At 51.5% G+C, this 19,166-nt stretch overlaps 1 protein-coding gene across 1 annotated transcript in view; it reads left to right on the top strand.

Moving 5' to 3' along the window:
• The window catches only part of BFSP2 (beaded filament structural protein 2), a 62,792-nt gene that overhangs the window by 11,624 nt on the left and 32,002 nt on the right, over positions 1-19,166 (top strand). The window lies entirely within an intron of this gene.

Below are 19,166 nucleotides of genomic sequence, written 5' to 3'. Positions count from 1 at the left end.
ATGGGCAGATGTTAGCTCAGGGCTGATCTTCCTCACACACACACAAAAAAGGTGGGAGGGCAGACCCTGGAAGCACACATAAGGGGTGGTACAGACGCTTCTAGTGAGAGGGCTGGGCGACTGGACACAGGGGTGGGAGCAGGCTTACTCTGGGCTCTATACTTGTTTGCACTGTTAGAATGTTTTACCTGCAGAAAAAGAAGTAATAAGTAAAACTGCTGCCAGGCGACTTGTTCCAGCCAGGTCCCGGGCCGGGGAGGCCCATAGCTCACAGAAGCAACCGAACCCTTCTCCTGACGTGTCCCAGGGGGAGAGGAAAGACCCATCTCAACAGCCTCCTCTCTGAACAAAAACCCAGCAAAACTAAATACCCGTGTGAGAGAGCAATAGGAAAGACCTTCTAATGGCCTGCACGCTCCAAAAGAACTAAATTAAAACTCAATCCAGGCGGCTGGCGCAAGGACAAACGTGGAGGCTCTTGACGGGAATTCCTGAGACGATGGCTCCAGGCAGAACATTGTCGAGGGTCCCAGCGCTCCCCCAGAGGGCAGATGCTGACCCATGAAAGTTGAGGACTCAATTTAGGACAATAAAACCTAGTCTGTCGTGGCCTGGCTGGGGAAAAGCACATAAAGACTCATTTATCTGGCTGTAAACGAGCTAGCAGAGCTGACTGTCACAAACGCATTATTCAGCAGAAATGAGAAGTTGTGTCGGCTGTGATCAGCGGGTAATGAAAAGCAGTGCCCGGGGAGTGGAAAGCTCCATCACAAGACCCACCTGCTAGTGGAAGACCACTTGTCATCGTATTTCTTTATTTCAAGGACCAAGGAGTAACCATCCAGATAAGTCTTAGGGGAAACACTACAGCACGGAGGGAGAGAAATGAAGGTAGAAAGGCCCCCCTCTCAGCAGACTCTGGGCAAAGTTACACAGGAGGTAAAGTCCCCCTCCCCCGAATTCTAACAGTCCACAGCTGCCCAGCCCATCCCAGCACCCTGTCCCCTCCCCGCCCCGCCCCCCGCCCCTCCCCAGCACCTCCTTCTGGCCCTGGCTGTCCAGAGCACTTCCCGCATCACCCCCAGCCTTTAACTGGGCCACATCTTCATCACCCTCATTGCCGCCCCCCAGGTAGGAGGAAGGTTATCTGAGAAATGAGTTTATTGGTACTTACTTGTCAAGGAAACTCGATGTGTGTCTTAACTTAGAGCCTTGGTTTGACTATCTGCATAGTGAGGGTGCACGTGGCTCTCGTGGGTTGTGAGCAGTCAACGAGACACGGAGGTGAAGCTCCTGGGCGTCTGGAGTCCCCTGCGTGTGGCTCCTGTCCCTGTCCCTCAGGACCACTGCCTGCAAAGTGCATTGCTCCCGGCGGTGTTTCAGACCACAGGCCTGCAGGTGCCTGGGGACCCCCAGTGTGGACGGTACAGCACCACGGCCAGTCCTGTCCGCACGAACTCCAGTGGGCAGCCCTGGGCAGGCCCCTGAATTCTTGGGTTATTTGCCCAGATCCTAGCCAGCCCCTGGAGCGGGTGCAGGCGCTCTGGGGGTTAAACAGGTTCCCCTCTAGTGTCTCCCAACAAAACCATGTCCGTTGCTAAGACTCATGAGGATAGAACTGTCCACACTTCACTATGAACTGCAGGCCTCGGATACGACCCTCACGTTTGTGTGACACTAACAAGCAGGCTTTAACAAGAGCTTTTATTCACTGTCTCGTTTGCTCCTCTAACAATGTCTGTGTCACCCAGGAAGGTGGGGTTATGCCCATTCTATTAGTCTGCTCAGGCTGCCATAACAAAGTACCACGGACTGGGTGGCTTAAACAATAGACATTTATTTTCTCACAGTCCTGGAGGCTAGAAGTCTGAGATCAAGGTGTCACCAGGGTGGTTTCCTCTGAGCCCTCTCTCCTTGGCCTACAGAGGGCCGTCTTCTCCCTGTGTCTTCACGTCGTCTTCCCTCTGTACATCTGTGTCCAAATTTCCTCCTCTTTTAAGGACACCAGTCATAATGGATTAGGGCCCACCCAAATTGTGTCATTTTAACTTAATTACCTCTTTAAAACCCCTATCTCCAAATTCAGTCATGTTCTGAGGTCCTGGGAGTTAGGGCTTCCACATATGAATTTGAAGGGGACACAATTCAGCCTGTACACCCATTTCATAGACAAAGAAACTAAGGCCTGCAGAGATGATGCTCCTCATTGAGTCAGTGTCCCAGCCAGGATCAATTTAGTGTTGTGTTCACCCCCAAATCATTATTAAAAGCCTACTGTTATTGTAAGACCAGTATCAGTCCTGTCTCAGACCCCAAGCCCTACAGGGTAAGGGGGTCTGCAGGCTGGTGAGAGCCCGCTGTTCTGCCAGATAGAATCAGAGTCAGCGAGGGCCATTCTCCGTGAGGAGTTTAAACTCTGGGAGGAGCCTCCCTTTTCTCCTCCTCTCTGCCTCTCTCAATTTGGAGGAAACTGTCAGAAACAGTGACTGATCCTCACCCGAGCACAGCTCGAACCGGAACTCGCTTTAGCGAGGACGCGTGAGGCGGGGCGGCTTCCAGCTTGTCAGCCAGCTCGAGACTGGGACTTGAAAGTTTAATAGCTCTGCTGCCGGGGAATGGTGCAGCCCCCTCAGGGATTTCTATTTTTCTTGTTCAGTGATTTTAATGCTCAGAAAAATGTGCTGAGCAGTCAGCCCTCAAGGCAGAATGTCTTTATCTGAGCAGAGTTCATGACCTCCCTGAGTTGGTGGGGCGCCCCTCCACCACGGGCAGTGGGCCCCTCCTAAAACACATGCTTACGTCAGTACTTTCCGCAGACTTGCGGGCTGGGTCCCTGTCCCCAGTAGGGTGGCCCCCCCACCTAGTTCCATGGGCTACTTGAAGAGCTGAGTGTTGGTTGTAGGGGGTGAGAGGGAGGGGTCCGCAGTGGGGACCTGGGTCTGCGGGTGAGGCGTGCACCTCCGAGAACTCGCTTATAGGTAGACAAAGTCAGGTTTATTGGCTTGCTGCAGCGAGGGAGAAACCCGCTGGGGGAACCTGGGACGTCTCAGGAAGAGGGGGTTGTGAGGGGCTTGTTCTGAGGTTTGGGCTTGTGCTGTTGATCCGTGGGAAAGTTTGAGAGCAAGGACTTATTCTGCATTTGATGCTGCAGGAATCGGGCGGTTTAATGATTGGGTATCTTATAGGTTTTATCCAGGAGACGGGAGGAATGAAGCGGGCATGGAACTGTCATCAGTAAGGACACAGCAGTCACTCGCGCTAGCTGGATGAGGAATGTTGAGTTTTCGTGGTTGCAGAGTGTCCTTGCCTCTCTGTTCAGATACGAGGATGGTGTGGTCTTGTCTCTGTCTCTTTCCACCAGGATCAGAGCAACCCTGTCTGGTTATCGCCGGTACTCTGTGGAACATTCGTGTGCAGGCAGAGTACCATGGCCTAGCTGGCAGCCAGCTGGCAGGGCTGTGGTTTTACTTCCTCACTCACGCCCAAACTGGGTTTCCTGAGCCTCCTCATCCTCAGCAGAGGGAGGGAGGACTGGAGACAGAGCTGGCGTGTGAGGGGTCTCCAGATTCACACAGAGCTCTGCAGGACCCTCGAGGCCAGGGGGTGGGGCATAGTTTCTTGGGCTGTGCTGTGACTTTAAGAGGCAGGGCATGCTCCGTGCCTCAGAACTCCTGAGCAGGACATCTCTCTGGGGCCCCCACTCCTACCTGTGTCACCCTTCTCTCCCCCAGAGAATCCTTCTTGGCCGTCATGCACCTAAGCTGTAAATGAGGTAGAACAGAGTGATGCGAAGGAGCAGGGTGGCGGCCTCAGACAGAGCCCACCGTTATCCTTGGTCCACTTTATCCTGGATAAAGTTCAGCTTTATCCTGACCAGACGTGAGGCCCTGGCCTGGGCACTAACCCCCGAGAGGGAGTTTCCTGATCTCCACGTGGAAGGAGAATGAGCCCTATCTCGGAACATCATTGTGAGGCCCCTGGGGCATAAGGCAGGTGAACTAGAGAGCAAGCTTCAGGAAGGCAGGGACTTAGCCTCTCTCCCTGCTCTTTCTCTGGCACCCTGGACAGTGCCTGGCACACAGGAGATGCACAATAAATATTGGTTACATCAACAAACAGAAAAGTAAAGTAATCAGTTAATAAGAGGTAGCTATATTCGTTTGCTGTGGCTGCCATAACAAAGTACCACAAACTAGGGGCTTAAAACAACAGAAATGTATTCTCTCACAGTTCTGGAGTCTGGAAATTGGAAATCTAGGTGTCAGCAGTGTTGGTTCCTCCTGAGGGCTCCGAGGGAGAATCTATTCCAGGCCTCCTTTCTACCTTCTTGGCCAGCCGTCCTTGGCTTGTAGACGCATCACTCCAATCTCTGCCTTCATTCTCCCTCTGTGTCTGTGTCTGTGTCCAAATTTCCCTCTTTTAAGGATACCAGTCACACTGGCCTAGGGCCCACCCTAATGACCTCATCTTAACTCTACCACATCTGCAAAGACCTTATTTCCAAATAAGGTCATATTCACAGGTACAGGGGTTAGAACATCAACACATCTTTTAGGTGGTAGGTAATTCAACCTACGACAGTAGCTCTTGATTTTTTCACATTATAGTCCTGATTTCCAACTTTTTGTCCTATTTCCTCAAATGTCATTTTAAAAGTTCCAGAAATACCAGTATTTCTGCACCTACTCCACTTTACCTTCACTTCCTTTTGCACTTGAAATCAAATCCCAAATCCTATCAAACCCCCACATGGAGCTTGGGGCTCAGAAAGGAAAGCCGTGGTACAGAGAGCCGAAGAGAGTACTGTTCACATCATAGCAACACAGTAAACGTCACTAAGTTACTGTGTGGTCTTGGACAAGTTACTCCACCTCTCTGAACCTCAGTTTCCTCAAATGTTACATGAAGAGATTGGATCAAACTGACATCTCCCTGCAGACCACAGGGAATGGCCAGATTCCCTTTCGTAACTCTGGCGAGCAGGTGGTCAGTTTACGACCCCCTTCAGGGACACGAAGAGAGCAGGTGCAGCTGCCTCCCACGCCTGGCTGCACTTCTGGCTGCTAACTGGCTGGGTGCCCTGCGGCAAATACTGAGGCTCCTCGTCCGTAAAGTGAGAGGGGGGTGTTCTCTGATCTCCCAAGCCCGGCCAGAGACCTTCCTGTCCCTGCTCCTCGCTATCTCCGAGCAGTGGAGGAAGCCTAGAGAGGAGAAACAGCTCCTCCCCTTAGCCCAGTTCCTGATCCTTCGTGGCCGTGCTGGTTGGCCAACTGGGACCGGCAGTGTTCAGTACAGGTTGCCCACCCCCTTCATTTTCCACGCCCCACACTGATGAGACACCAGTTTTATTAACTCCCACACCTGCCGGAATATAGCCCAGGTCTCTCCAACTGGCAGTGAAGGGAGAAACTGGCTAGACGGGGGGTTTACTGAGAGAGAGCAAAGCCACACCTGATCCGAGGTCACAAAACCCAGATTAAATTAAGCCAGCGAACAGCTGGAATTTCCAACTTGAAGAGCCCCCAGCGTCGGGCCTGACCTAAAGCTGGTGCTGGGTACAGGTGACCCTTCTCTCCCCTCCTGGGGCACGCCGACGTCACGGCTCTGGTCGCCCACTGCTGTAATCCTGGGCCTACACGTTACCCTGAGCATCCGAGAGCAGAGGTGTGATCGGATGTTCCTGGACCTAACACCCAGCACACACCAGGCACAGAGAGAGCGTGGAAGGAGGGAGGGAGGGAGGCAGCCGGAAACAGTACAGCACAGTGATTAACGGTACAAGCTACAGAATCAGAAAGAACTGAATTCAAATTCTGACTTTGCCATTGACCAACTTTGTGACCTAAAACAAATATCTTAATCTCTCTGAATTCCAATGTTCTCATCTGTAAAATAAGGATAATATTTGCTCCACAGGATTGTCATGGGAATCAAAGAATTCACTTAGCATAGTGTCATAGCACTCAATAAACTGTAGCAGCAATTTATGTCATTGTTTGTAGTCATTAGATGGTAACTACATGGATTGCAAGGCCCTCCTCGACCCTCTGCCTGGCCAACTCGGTAGTACCCCAGGGGGAAGGAATAAGCCTTTGCACAGGGGCAATCAGGGATGGACCCTCGTCGTCTCAGAAGCATCCCACTTTGTGGCAGAAATCCAAGAGTGGCCTCCAGGACAAATCAGAGTGCCACGGAGCTCCTTGGAGATGGGGGAGTCCCAGTCTGCTGCCTCTGACCTGTTCTCTTGACAAGTGGCGCCACCTTCTGGCTGCTCCAGGAACTGTCTTGCACACCTAGTCACCCAGCGGCAAAATGCTATTTGTGTCAAGTTCTGGATGCCTATACTCATCCCTTCACTGCCAGAGCCACCCTTATCCTGAGGCCAGCCCCGCAGTTCATGCCACCCTGCAGTCTCTCCATTCATGTCAGAATTTCCACAACAGCTCCCAACTTCCTGAGGATTATAAATCAACCATAAAATTTCACTTTGCCCTGAGGACTGGCATATATTAGCCAGCAAGTCTGTTCTTTTTCTCTCCTGCTTCCCTTTGTGATGGAAGAAGCCACCCCCCTCCCTTTCTTTTTCACGTGCATTTTCTGTGGCTTTGGGTTTTAGGTCAGAGCCTGAGTCTGGAGTCAGGGGTCCTGAGTCCCACCCAGTCTCACTCACCAGTCTCTCTCCCATCTTCAGCTTCCTTATCTGCAAAAGGAGAGAGATAATTATACCTGCCATCACCGTCCCGACCCTTTGAAATTTACAGAGAATAACATGAGTGGAAAAAAGCTTCGTCAGTGTCAGAGAGGAGGCTGCAGCCCCTTGGCCCGTGGGTGTAATTAGTGTCACATGCGAGTACAGAAGCTTTAGTGATGTTGGCATGCGTTGGCCCTGCCTCCTTCCTCACCAGCAGTCTCGACAGTATCACGTTTGTCGTGGTAGCTGCCATGGGGCTGGCACGGAATTCGGTTTTATGATGTGCGTTCATCAGGCACTGCATGTGGGTCTGCTCTGCACCAGGCACTATGGGAACTCAAAGATAAAGAGTCAGAATTCTCGGACTCCAGGACCTGGAGGTCTACGAGGGATGATGAGTAAGTAAACCCACACCCCGTTGAGCGCCTACTACGGGCCAAACACAGTGCTGGGCGGGTGACGGGCGTCAAGGACGTTGAACAGGAAGGACTCCTGAGGTGTAGTTAAAGCAGCTTTGCTTTGAAAGGACCTTCCTCCAAGGGCCCTTTCAACCTGTGCAGTGGGGAGTAAATACTGTCTCCTGCCCTGGGTGGAAACACGGGTGGTCTCATGATGTTTCTGCCCACTTGTAGATAACTCCAGATTCCAGGCTCACTTCAAGTCACAGTCTCAGTTCAGTAAACAGAATGTCTAGTCAACAGATTATTCAACACGTTGACCCCGTTGTCTCCCCCGCCCCCAGGCCGGGCCCAGCGCCTGGGGCGGGGAGGAGGTCCGCATCGGCTCTTGCTTGCTGCTCTCCCACCCCCACGCCCTCTGCTGTTTCTAATGCAGCCCAGGTGTAAGCAGGAAGAAAGGAGAGTAAAGGAGAGCGGGAAGTTCTTCCTCGAGAGAGTGTTGTAAGTTGGCTTCACAGTGTCTGGATCTGGCTGGAGTTTAAACCAGATTCTTTCTCTTGGGAACACTTTCCTGGGTTCTTCTGAGACTTCCCTGCTGGACCGACCGCAGGAATAAGCCCCTCCTTCAGCTGATGCCCACAGGCACCCCCGCACCCTCGCAGGCTGCCCTCAGGCGCGGACCCCTCGCCCATGAGCCCCGGCTGCCATGCCTGTCACAGGTTCGCCTCTGCTCTCCAGGGCGGGTGCCCCTTCGAGGCACTCTAAGAGACTACATCAACTTCCCAGTCTCATCTCAGGCAATTTCACACTCTGTTACACAGACCTTTCTTTCAGTCATCTTGCATCCCTGGGGAGAAAGTGTCCTTATCCCCATTCTACAAATAGGGAGACTTCTGGAGCATCACACATCCCCAAGCGACAAAGACAGGGTTTGAAGCCCTGTCTCCAGTCAAAGCTGCGGTCTGCACATGAGTCCATGCTGACTCGGGGGCCTGAAACAAGCCATGGCACCTCTCCGTGCCTTGCTGCTTCATCTCTCCTGATCTCCGAGAGCCCTCTGCATTCTAAAGGTGTGTAATGAAATTCTGAGTTGAGGTTTCCCGGAAGCAGTTGGCAGAGAACTCTGCAGAGGTCTCACCCGCCACTGCGGGGGGCAGCCGGCCCCTCAGCTCCCCACTTCCTGCTCTCACGCCCTATCTCTAGTATGGCCATGTCCCTGAAGCAAGAGTGGGGGAGAGAGAAACACCCTTTACATAGTGCTGGCATTCCGCGCCCTCCATGAGGACACCCTCTGTGCTGAGCAGGAGACGGAGGGCACGAATTTGCTTCCTCTTCAGACAGAGGCTCATGTCCCATGCGCCTCTCACGATGAGAGGATTATGCTGTGCTGGCCACGGTGCTGGTGTTTCAAGAGAGGAGCTTTCCAGATAGCATGACTCCTGGTTTAAGTCAACTATCTCATCTGGAGAAAAACCCCAGCTGTGCTGGACTTGTTGACTGTGGGTCTCCAAGATGGCGCCCTTCCGGGATTTCCAAGGATAATCTTGACTATGCAATTGCGATGTTCTCCTGACACCCTCGCTTCGGCACCGTGGATGGCACTGCAGTGCACAGCGGCTCAGAGTACCCGGCATGTCCTCTGTGGTGTCTCCCTGGAGCCTCACAGCCTGTGGAGTAAACGGAACAGGTGTTATAACCCCCGTCTTACAGATGGGGAAACTGAGACTCAAGGATGAGAAATACGGTGTCTGGTGAAAAACAGAGGCTCTTCAAACCTATATCACTTATTCATTCACTTAGCAAACATCTATTAAGCGATTACTGTGTGCCTGGTACTGTCAAGATAAAGCTGCCCCATCTTACAGGAGAACAAACTGAGCTACTTAATGTTAGACTCATGATTCCAGCATGGCAGTCAGGCAAGATGGCTGCGTGCGGGTTTTGCAAGCGTGCCCTGGAGAGGGCAGCACCGTGAAAAATAACCAAATAGCTAACATCGTTCTGCAGGCCTGAGGATGCTCAGTGGGGAAATAAAACCATTTGGCTATCTGCCCACAGCTGCTGACGGTCAGGGGCACCTACGTTGTCATTCTTAGCAGAAGGGACCTGTATTTCACGGAGGCATCAGTAGTTTAGCAATTAAACTGGTTTTTTGTCTTCTCTTGTGACCTTAGAAAATAAAACATCTGCACTTCTAAGAGAGAGAGTGAGTGTGAGGAAGACACTGTCCGTGACTGATAGAACTTTATTATTAAAGTTACCAAGATGGCCAATAAATAAAGGAAGGGGGGGGCAGGGAGGGAGCGAAATCTTCATTTGTCGGCCGGGAAGTCAACAAACGATGTCTGGGGCTGGGAACTCAAGCAATCAAGAAATGTGCAGAAATACGGGGCAAGCTCTGCCAAATGATAAGGGGAAGCTGCTAGAACAGGATGTGGGGGGCCGGGGGGGAGTGGGCAGGGAAACGCTTCTCTTTACAAGCATTTCTCTTCAGTACCGTTTAACTTTTTAAATCAAATATATGTATTGCTTTGATCATTTTTAAATTAAAATTACAAGAAGCACATAAGAGAGGGTGGACTACTGAAATATTCATAGATGTGGTGATATGTACATAACAATCTCCGAGAGAGGAGTAGAGGCCGGTGGGAGTAGAGATTTTTAAAATGAGCCATGGGATTTTCGTTGTTGAAGTGGGGAGGTGGGGGGTCATCATCTAGTCTCTCTCTACCTTTGTATATGTAATGTATGTTGAAATTTCCCATAATAAAAAGTTATTTTAAAAAAGAGGAAAAGAGCATCTGTGGAGTCAGACAGATGCAGATTAACTTAGCACTGTGAAGAAGGTACATGAACTCGCTGGGCCTCGGTTTGCTCATCTGTATAATGGAAATAACTAATACGCACCCGCTTTGTATGACCGTTCACAATGGGTAAAGGGACCTAATGAGGTCATGCCTGTGAAGGGCTTATCGTGGCACAAAACATGGCAAGTGCTTTAAAAATGTTTGGGTTTGATTTGTTTTGTTGCTTCTATTTTGGGTTGTATAAAGAAAGTTTAGCTCTAAATTGTGAGTTCTGCTTCTCAGGCACCTTATACTTAGTTCTATACATCTAATTCTGTTCTGCCTTGTATGTTTGTGTTAATCTGCTCTCCTCAGCTAGCCTGCTTCATCTACTCAGTTAACGTTTATTGAGTGCCTGTGTGTCAGGCACTTAGCTGGGTGCTGAGGAGGCAAAGATGAGAGATTGTCCCTGTCCTGGGGACACACAGGTCAGTGGCAGAGAAAGACAGAAGAAGATCAGAAATTCCAGCATGACAACTGCAGTGACAGAGATATACCCACAGGGGATATGAGGAGTACAGAGGATGCCCAGGGCAGCCTGAGATGGGTTTTGAAGGATGAATAGGAGTTCACCTGGCAAAGAAGGAAAGCATGGAGGCCGGGTGGTATGGTTAGGTCATGACATGCAGAGGCAGCAGTATGAGTCAAGGTCTCGAAACTGGAGAGGCCTGAGTCTGTTCAGAAAAATAGTTCAGTTCATAGCTGGGGAGTGAAGAGGAGATAAAGCTAGAGAGAAGAGCAAGGCCCAAATTGTGAGGGGTTATTCAAGAGCACACCTCTGAATAAAAGGTGAGTTCACATTTGCTTCTTAGTAAGTTCTTTCTAGTAGAAAGATTGGAAAGCAGTTGCTCCAAATCTAGAAAAGAGAGAGAAAGAGACGTCATAGAGGGAGACCAGTTGGCTGCCCAAACAGACCCTCCCAGGGTCACTGTATCTTGATGTGCCTGGTGCTCAAAACTCAGATTCTGTAAGAGCATTTGTAGAAACTTAAGCCCTGAAAGGCTGGCTCACAACAAACAAACCCTTCTGACACACAGGCCCAGGACTACATACCAATAGACAGTGGTGGGTAAGCGTCTGTAGTGTCCACTACTGGCTCCTGCTGTCCAATGCAAGCCCTCCTGTTTCCCAGGCAGGTGGGGGCAGGATGACAGGTGAGCCCAGAACCAGAACTGGGAGGGGAGGAGAGGATTCCCAGGAAGGGGAGGCCTAAGGAACTTTGTCCTCATCATGACAGAGGGCCACCTCTAGGGACCAGGGTGTTCCTGACTGCCCAGTGGTGATGGATAACACTGCCTACTGGTTCTGGTCCCTCACTCCATGCTCACCTCACCTCCTCTGCAAAGACATTCTTTCTTCATCCAGAGCACAGCTGGATGATGAGGCAAGGCTTATTTGCAGTATAGACTCAGAAGTGTCCACCATCCTCGCCTTCTGAAGTAAGACCCAACCTTGCCCTCAGGTGTCCCTGATTCTCGCTGGACACCCAATGGCTGTGACTGTGCTTGGGGGCGAACTGTCTCGGAGACAAGTCTCCAACTTTCTCCATTACCTGATGACATGTTCCTGAACTCCACTTGCAGACGCAATCTGAACTCACTGCTTGGGCTTTGTACTTTCCGTCCCCAGGTAACAACTATCAGCTTAAACCAGAAAAGAGATGATTAGGGCTCGAAGCTGGATGATGGAGCAGGAATAGAGTGGGCACATGGATGTGGGGAATTGATAGTTTTCTGACTTGGGAGATGAGGGAGAGAGAGGTGCCAAAGGTAACCTGCGGTGGGAAGCTGGTGGGAACCAGCTCTTCCCTTGATTCTCCATGAAGAGGCAGCACTGTTGCTGGGCTCATTAATTCAACTGATACCTACTGTCCCAGACACTGTGCTATGGTTGGAACAACAAGTAGGACAGAAAGGTGGTGCCTGACCTCAAGGAGTTTATATTCTGGTGGCAAATACAGAGATAATAACTAAAACCAATACACAAAAATTGATAATAATTGAAAGCTGTGGTGTTTTAGAGAAAGCTAACAAGGCAGAGAGGGGCAGAGTAAAGGAAGGTTCTACCTTAGGTAAAGTGATCAGGGTGAGGGCGCCACCCACGCAAAGAAGAGGGGAGGAGTGGTCCAGGCAGAGGAGTTGGCACGTGCTAAGGCCCTGAGACAGAAGAGAGACTGGAATGTTCCAGAAAGACAAGAAGCCAGCATGGCAGAAGCCTTGTGAGCGATGGGAAGGTTGACAAGCATGCAGAGCCTTGGAGGCCACTGTCCGAGTTTGGGTTTATTCTAAGAAACACTTCTGAAGAGTTTTAATTTAATTTAATCAGAGTGACATGATCTGACGTGAAGAGTTTAAGAAGATTGTCCTGGAAGCAGGAGGAAGGGTTTCGAGGAAGGAAGAACAAAGCAGGGAGTTAGAAGGACATGGCAGTGTGTATAGGAGAGCATGATGGTGACTTGCACCAGGGTGCTATCAGTGGAGATGGCGAGAAGTGGATGGGTTTGAGATATGTTGTGGGGGCAGAATTGACTAGACTTGGTGTTGGATTAGATGTGGGAGATGAGAGAAAGTGAGATGTCAAGACTTCCTGGGTTCTGGGTAGATGTTGGTGCTGTTTACAAACATGGAGAAAATGAATCTTCTCCAAGAGGGGTGGGGAAAGGAAAGATTTCAGGGCAAAAATCTCAAATTCCATTTTGGGACATGTTAAGTTTGAGATGTCTGAGAAACAGCCAAGCAGAGAAGATGTCAAGGAGAGAGTGGAATGCAAGTCTGGAGTTGAGAGGAAGTTCTGAGCTGGAGATAGAAATGCAGAAATAATCAGCACATACATTTAAATCCATGTGAATAGGTCAGATCACATAGGGATAAAAAGAACAAGCCCCAAGACCCAGTCCTGAGAAACTCTAGCGTGTAGCGGCCAGCTAAGGGAGAAAGACCTACTGAAGGAGACTGAGAAAGAAGGGTCAACGAAGCAGGAGGAAGAGGAGGAGGGAGCACGGCTGTGGAAGCCACAAGAGGAAAGTGCATCCATGACAAACGCAGCTGGCAGGTCACGATGAGCGCAGAGAAGCGCCTGTTGGCTTGGTAACGTGGTGGTCTTCACCATCTTGGTAGGAGCAGTTTCTGTGGATACTAGGGATAGATAATGACTTCTTATTCATTTATTGCTAGAAGCAAGTCATGCTGAGCATTCACCCTAAACTTGCAAGTTAAATAAACGTGAGAAGGGTTTCCAGGGACTTTGCCTCATGCCGTTGCAATAGCTGGGTCTCACGTCCCAGGGCCCGGTCTTGCCCACCTCCTCCCCACCACCTGCAGCTCTAGCGGCTGGGATGCCCATATCTTGAACTCCAAATGATGCACGAATTGTACCCTTGGGCCCAAATCCAACCCTTTTAAAAATGCTGCTTGTCTTTTGAAAACACAATAATGGTCAAATCCCTCACCCGCCACCACCAGCTCTATTTATTTTAATAACTACATCCAGAGTGAGGACAGCAATAGGAAGGGATAAAATCCTCCTCCTCGTCACGGTACTAGTGACCAGGGCTTTTCAAGTGACTGTGGACAGGAAAAACTAAAAGACAAAAAGAAATCAAGCCACTAGAGGGAAATCTTCATTCAACTGCCCGTGCAGCGGAGCGGGAGGAGTTTCAGACTGTACACCCCCATCGGACTCATTCAACAGTCACTGAACAGCTGCTCTGTGCTAAGACAAATAACAATAATAATAACGGCTACCATGCATGGAACGCTCACTCTGCGCCAGGCAGCCGGCCGAGTGCGTTACACGCAGTGGCTCATTTGCTTCTCACAACCGCTGGAGGAGGTAGGCAGGAGTATGAGCCTCATTTACGGGTGAGGAAACCAAATCTTAGAGCTACCCAAGTAACTGGGCCCAGCCAGCGAGTGGAAGAGGTGGTTCAAGGACAAACACACACTGTCCCTGTCTACTAACTGTGGTAAGATAGAAACGGGTGCCGAGGGGGCGGGGTGAGACTCAGATGCAGGAAGGATCCTAGGAGGGAGGAAGGAGCCAGCAAAGACCCCACCACGCACCCAGGAGCTCAGGCGAAAACCCTAGGGGTCGTCCTCGATTCCTTTCACTCTCCCTGCGACTGCTCCATCACCAAAAGCCAACTCCTCCATCCCCCAAATATGTCTTAAACCTGTCTGCTTCTCTCCACCATCCCTACGACCCCCCCTAATCATCATCTCCCCAGGACTACTGCAAGATCCCCCTGGCTGGGCCCTCAGCACAGCCTCCTGCATCCCACAGTCCTCCGTCCCCGCTGGAGTCAGGGGATCCGCTCACCACACAGATAACACTGGTGCCCCGCTCAAAACCTTCAATGGCTTCCCAGTCAATCCCACCTCCTTCTGTTGTCCCAAGGCCTTCCCTCCGTGATCGGCCTCTGCCTTCCTTTCTAACCGCCTCTCCTCCCCTAGCTGCTGGTTCCCTACAGCCAGCACAGAGCCTGCACAGAGGAAACAACAGTCAGGTGCTGACAAAACGAAGGCAAGAGTGAGTAAGTGGGTGAAGAAAGCTTCACAGAGGAAGCCATGTTGGAGATGAGCATTGAAGTGGGGTGGGGTTTCTCAGGGGGAGGGCGAGGGGTGGGAGGTGGTAAGACAAGGTGTTCTAGACACATGCAACGACACGGGCCAGGAGCTGGAGGGATTCCGGAGCAGCCTGGGAGGCGGCGTGAGCAGGCCTGGAGGCAGGTCCGCGCAAAGCAGGGGTTCTCCCAGTGGAGTGTGCACCGTAAGCCCCCGGAAAGCTTGTTAGAACACAGCTTGTTGGGCCCCACCTCCAGAGATTCGGACATCTGAGGGAGGGTCTGAGAATTCGCATTTCTCCCAAGTTTCAGGTGGTGCTGATGCTGCCGGTCCAGGGAGCACACTTTGAGAATCGCAGGTATGAGGTATGCTAAGGAAGCTCCATGTGGGCGCAGAGGGAGACAGCTCCAGGGGTAAATCGGGCGGCTGCACGCCAGCCCGAGAGCAGTCTGAGCCCACAGGCCGGTAGTCAGCTCCTCCATGTCCCCCTCCCGCACCATCCCTCGCAAAACAAACGTGACTGTGCCAACGTGACCTCTGACTGCCCCTCCTCCTGGTACTCACCTGCTGTTCTCCAAGACCGCATTGTGTGCTTTGAAGGTGTCTCTTGTTTCGCACTCCAGCAAGACTTTGATAACCCTTTTAAAAGTGCTGCAGAGGAGACAGGCTAAGTCCCATCCCTGGAGACCACCTAATCTCACAGAGCGCTTCCCACTAGTGCTGCCGTGACGATGTCTCTTTCTAACAGGAGACCTGGCGTTAAGTCATGTCACTTTGACAGTAGGAGTTCCGGCTCTGTTTGGGCAGAAGGAGAGAGAGGAGGACTTCCTCTGCTGGCCGTCCCAGTGCGCCATGTGCAAACTGCCAGCCGGCACACCCCTAAAGTCTACCCTCGAGTGTTACTATCAGATTCGTTTATACTTTTTTCCTACTAGAAAAGAGGGCAGGAGTGGTTCCAGGGTTGTGAGTAAGGAGACTTGTAGTCACAACATCAGCCCAGTGACTGTACATCTTAACACTCGATATTTTTATTGTCTTCTCTCCTGGAAAGAAAAGATGATCAGAAAAGCAAAGTTAGTTTGCATCCACGTCAGCCATAAATCCACGAGGACCACATGGCTAATGCACATCTCTCACAGTTTTAAATACGAATGATCTTTCCTCTGCAGGGCCCGCAGCACAGCGCTGGGCAGCGCGAGTCCTCTAGGTCTTCAGGGTTGGACCCGCAGACCTGCCGCCAGCTCCTCTCAGCGTCTGGGGCTCTGAAATGGAAGCTCAGGGGTTTGGAGTGGGAGACGGTTTGGTTTGGTTTGATCTGGTTAGCGTCCACGCTAACCGTCACCCCACGTCACGCCACCGTCCACGGCGGGGGGTGAGAGGGGCAGCGCCACCGCTACAGCAGAGGGGACGTGGCCTCCGCGAGGCCGGGGCGCCTGCGGGACATTGCAGGGCTCTCTGCGGCTGCGTGGTGGCCCGGCGGTTGATTTTAGGATCCCGACTGTGCGGGAGACGGGGAAGCTCGGCCGGCCAGCGGCGCTTTGGCGAGCCGGGGCTGTCATTAGCCTCCGCTGCGGCTTGAATGGAGCCCTCGTTGTGACTAAGCAACAGCTAAAGCGGGAAGGCCCCCAGCGTCCCTGAGGCCAGCGAGAGCAGGAACCTCCTAGGACAGACATGTGCACAGACCACCCCAGGAAGCGCTCCTGCCCTCAACGCCCAGTGACCGGGAGCAAGGACACGGAGCAGCCGCCCCTCGCCCCGCCTCCCGGCGCCCGCGCGTCCTGCCCGCTGCTCCGCGGACGCCCCGGCGCCTCTTACGTCCCGAGTTCGCCACCCGCTGGGGCCCTGGCGCAAATTCGCTCCCTCGGTGCCGTGGTCGCCGCGGAAAGCAAAGCGAGCGGACAGGAAGGCTGTCCGAATGCTCGCCGTGTTTATTCCGGATGGCGGGACTTGGGGTGATGGCATTTCAGCCATCTTTCTGCTTTTCCAGAAGTGTATGACTCTAAATAGGGAACACATATCCCACACACACCCCATCGTTTTGTTTTCTTTTTTACTTTTTCTGTCACCCCCTGGGTCCCAAGTTTAAAAAGCAGAAACAAGTAAACAAAACTAAGCTATACCAAGTGACGAATTTAAGTTTCAGGGTCCCTCACTCGTACACACCCCTTTGTATTAGTCATTTTTGTGTGTGTGTGAGGAAGATTGTCCCTGAGCTAACATCTGTGCCAATCTTCTTCTATTTTTTTGTATGAGGGATGCCACCACACCATGGCCCAATGAGCGGTGTGTAGGTCCATACCCGAGATCTGAAGCCACACACACCGCGGGCCGCCAAAGTGGAGCGCACAAACTTAACCACTCTGCCACCAAGCTGGCCCCTATATTCATCATTTTATATTCTTCTTCTTAAAGGCAGTCTCCCAAATTCTATAAGCTCCAGGCCCACATCTGCCCCTGCATGGCCACCTCGTCTACACTACTTTTGAAGCCAACTTCTCTACCATGGTATTTTTGAGCCAACAGTCTGGACACCTGCTATGACTCGGGGTCCCACGCTAGGGTGAAATATTTGCCACGGGCATCATTGTGAGAAATCGAGCAAGGTGATCTCTTGGGGCTTCAAATTTGTCGTCTGCAAGAGGGCATCACTGAGAGTTCAGAGACTGGGACAGGGGCTCCTGAATGTGGGGGGCTGCTGCTGGTGAAGGAGGATGAAGAGAGCAGCCAAAGCCAGTCCTCAGGGAGGCCTCCTAAAGCTGGAGCCCTTTGGGTGAACTATATTCAATGACGTTAGCTGCATTTTCTTATTTTCTGTACTCTTGATGCTCTGGCTTCTGGGGCCTCACTGACAGGAAGAGACTGACCTTGCAGGGCTAGCTAATCCTAGAGATAGTAAACCGTTTGCCTGTGAGCACACCTTCCATATGCAAACCAGCCAATCCGGGGTCCATACTCCCACCCGCCCCCTCTCTCTGACTTATACTCCAGGAGGAAATATTACCCTGCCCTAATCATCTCATGGCTGGTACCAGACAACTAGGGACCACCCCTATAGTCCAGAGACCACTGAAATTATTCAAACTATCCAATACTAGCTGCTTACCCTGCCTCGCCCATTCCTTCCCATGAAAACCACAACACAGCCTTTTGCCCATGCTTTCCCCTCCCCCTTCTGCTTCCTGACCAGCCCTGGTGCTTCCCCACATGGCCCTGCCTGGTGTGGCTGCCCCCTCCTCTTGGGAACTGTGAGTAACACATGATCTTTTCAATGTCAGTCATCTCCTGGTCCGTTGGCCTCACCATACCTGAATAAAAACAAAATCCTGGATGCATTTTTAAATATCTTTCTCAGGGGCTTCTGGAAAATGACCTCCAGACCTGGGATGGGGGAAGGTTGGGAACTGCTCACCCATGGTCACACCATTCGTTCATGCATGCATCCATTTGACAAGTATGATGGAGTGTCAGCCACAACCTAGGCCTTGGGGATGCGGCCATGAACAAGCATCTGACCTGGGGAAGGGCCAGGTCAACACAGCGGGATAGGGCTCTGCTGGGGAAACCGAGGGAGCATGGCGGGGGTGGGGTGGGGGTGCAGGTGGGGGGACAAGTCCCAGCGACGGGTAGGAGAGTGATTGTGCTCCCCCTTGTGCCCATAGGGCCATCTTCTGTTGTTTCATTTCATTGAATTTCCCACCAGCAACCTAATCTTCTTTCTGCTTCAGCCTGGCTCTGGGGCACAGTGGGGAGCAGGCAAACTGGGTCTCTCCCTCCCGGTTCTTTGTCATCTCACTCCATCTCTGACCTCTGGTGCTGGAAGTCCTCCTCCCAGTCAATAAAGAGCTTGCAACTCATTCACATTCAAGTGTAAAAGGACTGATAAAAGCTTAAAACAGTGATTTGTGCTTTATATATATATATATAAGTTTCTCAGGTTGAGGAGAGAACCCCCCCAATCCTACCTGTGGGGGACCCTGAGGGGTTTGGGGAGCCAAGGTTGAAAAACCCCTCTTCAAGGCTCCATGACCTGTATCACAATGTGTATGCTCACCTGTACGTTTTGCGGGTGGATGAATTCTAGAGCCACGCTGTCCCATACAGTGGCCGCAGGCCGCGTGTGGCTATTTACATTTACATTAATTGAATGTAAATAACATTCAACTTCCAGTTCCTCGTCGCCCTTGCCACAGTTTGAGTGCGCAGTAGCCACTGTGGCCGCTGTGCTGGACAGCGCAGAGAGAGACCAGTTCCCCCATCACAGAAAGTTCTGATGGACAGCACTGATCTAGAGATTTCCTCCGCTTTTCAAAGGCATCCATGACCAGAAAATGTTAAGAGCCACCAAGTCAAGCTGGTGAAAATTCATCTGAGGAGCCAGAAACTTCACTGGGGAGTTGAAAGCTCATCACTGTGACAGAGGCTCTGAACAAGTCTGCCTCTGAGTAATATTTCTCTCCAAAATCCAACTCTAAAAGCTCTTAAGAGATATCCAGATTTTATGTTTTATTGTTTATCTCCTGCCCCCTTTTTAAGAGAGGGACACGTGAATTCTGAAAATATTTGCTATAAGAAAGGCTCTAGTTCCCCAGAGCCTATGTGCCCAGCGCGAGTCAGGGTGGGAAGTGAGCGCAGACACTGCCGTGACCTTGTCCCCTTTGCTGTGTGTGAT

This window comes from Ceratotherium simum, chromosome 5 (genome assembly GCF_057802395.1).
Source record: "Ceratotherium simum simum isolate JZ-2026a chromosome 5, ASM5780239v1, whole genome shotgun sequence".
Classification (NCBI taxonomy): domain Eukaryota; kingdom Metazoa; phylum Chordata; class Mammalia; order Perissodactyla; family Rhinocerotidae; genus Ceratotherium; species Ceratotherium simum.
Note: the sequence above shows the minus strand (reverse complement) of the source record. Positions and strands in the feature narration are given on the sequence as shown.